Raw genomic sequence first — 6188 nt, 5'->3', positions numbered from 1 at the left:
ATTTGATTCATGTTAGTAAAGTTTCTAAACAGTTAATGATCAGAGTATAGAAATGTGGCTATAAGTGGTAAATTAAACAAGTACAAAGATGATTCGACTTTTAATTTGGAATTGCAGGAGGATTTGATTTCTGGTTTCTATTACTATTAATTCAGAGTAAGATTTCAGTACTGAGAAACTCTGGGTATACAGAGAATTGAGTACAGAGTTCACAGCAGTATCTTGTTTATTCGTTCAAAGGATGTCGAATTGTCTATAGGGTAAAGCCGAATATCAAATGTATTCGAGATTATTATTGTCAGTGATGACAGTGGGAAGAAAATGATAAAGGACTGTTATGAATTTCGTATCGGGATGTCTCTCATTTCCGTGAAAAGGAGAGATGCAAGTTGAATTGTGAAAGATTGATGATGGAAGTCTGCATGATTATTTTAGTATGTACAGATATATTATTCAACAGATATGACTGAGTTGTATGTTTCTAAGTTTATAGTTCCAAGAATGTCAGTCTCTAGTGTTTCAAATTGAGCTCCGAGGTTTATACCTCAACTATGGAAAAGCTATAGGAAATCTTGAGTATGAGCTTGTGTGGAGTTGTTTTGTAAGTTGTGAGAAAAGATATAAGTGACTCGTGAAAGTAGAGAACAACTTTTTCGGTAAGATTTTCGGGGACGAAAATCCCTAAAGGGGGGAAGAAATGTAATAGCCCGATTTTGGGTCTAGTCGGAACAGTGGTTTCGGGACCACAAACCCGACGAGAAAAAAAATTTATTTTTATTATATTTTTATAGTCTATAAATTTATGAAAATATTTCGTAAAAATTTCATTCGAAAATTTTGACGTTTGAGCACTCAATTTAGTCAAAAGGACTAAATTGTAAAAAGTGCAAAAGTTGAGTTCTTTATATATGAGGTGCCTAATTGTTATGAGTTTTAAATTGAAAGTCCTTATGTGACAATTATTCCTTTAATAAGTTAGTGAATGGATATTTGTTTGGTATTTTGAAATTTGGTTGAAATAAAAGGGTAATTTTGTAAATTAATTAAAATAACCTAATAAGACAAATGATAAAAGCTATCATTTTTTTCATTCTTTCTTCTTCAACCGTGGAAAGAACAGAAAATAGCAGCCATGGATGAGCTCCATTCGCCAAGCTTTTATGGCTTATATAGGTACGGTTTTTGTCCCGCTTTTAATGATTTTCGTATTTTGAGATCCCCAAGCTTAAATTTTCTATTTCTACCAATTGATTGAAGAGAAATTAGAGTTTAAAAATTTACCCATTCATGATATGGTTGTGTTTTGATGATTTATAGTGGATAATGAATGTTTGATGTGTTAAATATGAGTTTTATTCAATGAATTTCGGTAAAAATGTCAAAAAGGGGTTAAATTGTGAAAGTTACAAATTGGTCATAAGTGTGTGAATTAGTGAAAATTTGGAGTTGCCATAGAAGAGAAAAATGTTCAGCATGTCTTAAACCTTATAGAAATTGAATAAAAATTAATTTACGAGCATTGGGGCAAAAGTGCAAATATGCAAAAGTTTAGGGGTCAAAATGAAAATTTGTAAAAAATATGATTTTTAGACCCATATGAATATTGTGACTGATTGGTAGGCTAAATGTGATGTTATAGATGATGAAAATTGAGACTTGGACCTAGAACGGAAAGAAATCGATTTATGGACGAGTATGTCCTTTTCACATTTGTGGTATCGAGGTAAGTTCGTATGTAAACAATACCATGCTATACATGTATTTAAATGTTATCATTACATGAATTGTACAGATATTAATGTGTATGTAATTAATAGAAATATGATAAGACAAAGCCTTAATAGACGAGGAAAAATCCCGTTTGAACCTTAGGAATAGAATAGGATACGAGTGACATGTCACTAGGAATTATGAGTCTAGATGACTAGCTCGAGAGTGAGCATTGAAATGTCATGAGATATGAGGTAGCTTTAGCTACAATTGAAGCACTTATGTGCAAAGGCTTTTCCGAGTATCTAATTAGTATTCCAAGTGTTCAACGGGCAATCCAAGGAAAGAGTTAATGATGGTCTCAATGAGGTAAGTCATTGGTGAGTATGCACTCGAGTTATGTTACGAGTTGTGCAAGTATGTATACTAATCCTATGAGAATGCCTTGATATGTGATGATCTATGATGCATAATATGTATTCTTACCATGATGGATAAAATGGTGTTGTATTAATATTATGAACAATGATCATGAATGAGTAATTTAGCCTTGACAGATTTGAGTTACTACAGTAGTGTAACTTTGAAAATACACTAAAAATAGTGGAAAATGAGTTAGAGGCAGAATAAAATATGGGATTAAAGCTTAATGAGTCTATTTTCACATGAAAGAAACAGAGGAAGAAAAAGAATTCCATATTGTTTGATATTTGAATTCTTGTGAAACAGGGTCTGAATGAATTCGAGATCCCCTGTTCTAACTTTAGAATTCACCAAAAATTGTACAAAAATTATTAAGAGTTATACCTTATTTGAATGGATTCCATATTGAGTCTCTTTTTATGGGGAATAAACGGCATGGTCGTTGGAATTTTGTACAGGGAGAAATTCGGTTTGTAGTGTACAGGGGTCAGAGTGGTCATACCCTGAAACAGGGGAGAATTTAACTAATAAAATGTACTATTTGGCTTAACCAAAAATTCTGGAAATTTTATAGAAAAAAATAAAGTAAGTCTAGTTTCAGGGAAAATTAACAGAACTTAATTCGGAGTTTCGTAGCTCCAGATATAAATAATTTAGTGACCGTTGCTCAGAAAGACAGCTTGTAGTGAACTTGAAAATATGTTGTAAACATTGATAAAACAAGTTAATGAGTTGCTAATTGTTTTCATATGAACTTACTAAGCGAAAGCTTACCCCCCTTCTTTCCCATGTTTTCTAGAGTTTTCAGGTTAGCTCGGGTTGGAGGCCGTCAGAGATATTATCACCCTATCGAGTTAACGTTATCGGAGTAAGTAAACTCAAGTGATTCGAGTCTATGGCATGTATAGGGTTTTAATGTGAGTATGTAATATTATGATTTAGCCAAAGGCATTGGCTTGTTATTAAGGTAGTATTAGTTATGTAAATTGGCCTATGTTGGCTAATGACATTATGGGCCCATATGATTATTCTTATGCATGTATGTTATTATCTCTTGTGATGTGGCTTACAACATGTATGCCTAGAGATTGAATTGAGATTCATTGATGAGCTAGTAACTAATGCAGGATTAAGTGATTGGTAAATAGTTAATAATGCTTCATGAATGGTTTGTGATGTAATGATAGTTATGTCTAGTATGTGGTAATGATATGGTCAAATTCTATAATATTTATTACATAAGAAAATAACTTGAGCATAACATGTTTGTAGATGTTTAAGAGCTCATTTATGCCACGTTGTATGTTATTGGATAAGTATGTATCTATGCATGTGGTGTGAGAGTGACAAAAGGCTTGATAATTAGCCTATTTCTGGCCACACGGCCTGAGCACACGGGCGTTTGAAGCCTTAACGCAAGAGATTTTTCTAAGTTTTTTCATGAGTTCTCGATTGGGTCCCGAACCGCCCCGAATGCATGTATTGGGCCTCGTAAGCTCGCATAAGGGACAGATTGCATGTGAAAAGAAAAGTTTTTAATTATTTGAGATTTCATGGCCCTGTTTAGTATGGAAGTGTTAGTAAAAGTCAGGTAGCACCTCGAACCCCGTCCCGGCGTCAGATGCGGGCGAGGGGTGTTACACTATCGCTCCAAGTTGCCATCTTGGCTTTCTTCTTTTATTTTAATGCCCCTTTATTATTCAATTATGGGCAATCAAATTTAATATGACCCAGCTTTTGCATTCATAGAAAATGATTTGGTCATTTTTCTTCTTGCTTGGTTCACCCTTGATGATGTCTCTTCTTGGGAATTTTTTGGCTTTGCTGATTCATGAATTTTTTGAATTTCTTTGCAAACATAGCCATCTCCTCCTCATCATCATTATTACTAGAGTCTTTATCCTTCTCACAAGTTATTGATTTGAAGGCAACTCCCATATTGTTTGGAGCTTCTTTGATTTTTTGTGCATTGTGGTTGATTTTCATTTCATATGTTAACAAGGAACCAATGAGCTCATCAAGGGAGAGTGAGTTGAGAACTTTTGATTCTTCTATTGCCATCACTTTAGCTTCCCAAGATATTGGGAGACTGTTCAACATATTCTTTACCATCTCCTTATTGGGATAGATCTTTCCAAGGGCTTTGAGACCATTGATGATGTGCGTGAAGCGATCAGACAACTCATAATAAAATGTGAGAAGGTTTATCTTGGACTCCTTAACTCTACTTGTCCCTTCATGGGTGACTCCAAGCTTGTCCCATATTTCTTTTGTATTATCACACAAGGAGGCTTTACTGTACTTATTTGGATCAAAAGCATAAAATAGAGTGTGCATAACTTCTGCATTTAGTTTCACCTTCTTGATATCATTTTCATCTCATTCACTCTTTTCCTTTGGGACAATAACACCTTCAACCCTATTTATTGGAATGGATGGCCCATTTTTAATTATCCTCCAAACTTCATAGTTGTTAACTTAGATGAGTAACTTCATTCTTGTTCTCCAATTTGACTAGTTGGTTCCATTGAATAAAGGAGGCTTCATGGTAAAATTCTCTTCTCCCAATTTAATGGAATTTTGCTCCAATGCCATTGTAACATCGTAAACTCGGCCTAGAAGTCTAGACTAAATTCAGGATGCTACATTGATCACTGAAGTGATCGTGAGAAAATTTTACAAAACCAGCCGACCTTAATTCCATTTCCCAAAACATCTATTTTATTAGTAATCCAAAAGCATATAAATGTTTAAAATAGAAATTGTACCACAGTCTTATAAAACTTTCCTGTTCAACTTAAACCAAATAACAATTAAAAATTGAAATAAAACTTATAGTCCTTTTCCTCCTAAACTGTTCGTGACCTCCGCGTACTGAGCCTATCAACAGAATCTAGAACTCTACCTAAAAGGGGAAACAGAAGAGGGCGTGAGCTACTTGAGCTTAGTGTGAGATCAAACCAATTAAACTACAGAAACAGAAATAGGAAGCTAGAAGCAATTCAGAAGCAAAACATACTTACAGACAGATGACAATTGAGTGAATTTGCCCAAAATCAAACACACACACACACCATATTTACTTTACAATCATATAGGTTAATCAGTCACACACAGTCTCGCGTACCATTCAGGCACAGTAGCAGTAGTAATTCTCAACAGTCACTTTAACTATCTAATCAAATAGTTGCAATCAAAGTCTACAAAATTCTCACAGCATAAGTGCCTTTCATTCGAACAGTTAATCAAACATTTCAGTTGAACAATCAATCAGACATTTCAGTCGAATATCAATATGATGCATATGAATGCAATTGAGTTAAGAGAAACCCACCCATCCAACCAACACACCTCTCCGTCCCCCATCACTCCTCATAAGAGCTTTAAGCTTATCCCACCAATCACTCCACTCTAGATGTCGTAAGCCCATCCAACCCTGCACTCCAACTGATGTTATCCTGGGTTGCCCGACAATGATGGCTATCAGGATTGTCCACGACCCTCTGGGTATTGGGACTGATAATATGCAGATAGACTGTTAGACATGTATATAACGCATTGAAGCTAGCGTATAAGTTGTGCTATGCAATGCAGTAAGCCGCAGTACAGACATACAGTATGAACTGCCAGATCAGATAATAGTACGTAGCGTAGCTAACATACATAGTAGTACAGTACAATGCGGTAAACCACTATACTGTTATGTTGCAGTAAAACTGCCAATTCAGTCAATGGTATGTAGTGTAGCTAATGTACATGCAGTACAGTGCAATGCAGTAATCCACTATATCGATGTCAATAAAGTCCACGATCCTCATGCATTGGGACTACCCACGTCTCTTTGGGTAATAGGGGCTATCAGTAACCAGCAGATCAGCTGCCAGTTCAACCAATCTTCCTTCTCTTCAAAATCCCACCTAAAACATTATATGCATATGTATGTATGCAATCAGATGTACACTATCAGAGTACCAGTTTCAAATAGTTATTCAAAGGCAGACACTCACATCCAATCAGTCAGTTACAGAATCAAACATGTGCACACTCATAACTTG

At 35.2% G+C, this 6188-nt stretch overlaps 1 long non-coding RNA gene across 2 annotated transcripts; it reads left to right on the top strand.

Moving 5' to 3' along the window:
- Nucleotides 1–1251: 1251 nt before the first annotated feature.
- LOC128290385 (uncharacterized) lies at nucleotides 1252–3288 on the top strand. 2 transcript variants are annotated; one of them, XR_008280194.1, is made up of 2 exons: nucleotides 1252–1723; nucleotides 2942–3288. It is a non-coding gene; the product is annotated as an uncharacterized LOC128290385 (long non-coding RNA). The 2 variants fall into 2 exon arrangements; XR_008280195.1 differs by having other exon boundaries at nucleotides 2933–3288.
- The last annotated feature ends 2900 nt before the right edge of the window (nucleotides 3289–6188 follow it).

The sequence above is a fragment of the Gossypium arboreum genome, chromosome 3 (genome assembly GCF_025698485.1).
Source record: "Gossypium arboreum isolate Shixiya-1 chromosome 3, ASM2569848v2, whole genome shotgun sequence".
Classification (NCBI taxonomy): Eukaryota; Viridiplantae; Streptophyta; class Magnoliopsida; order Malvales; family Malvaceae; genus Gossypium; species Gossypium arboreum.
Note: the sequence above shows the minus strand (reverse complement) of the source record. Positions and strands in the feature narration are given on the sequence as shown.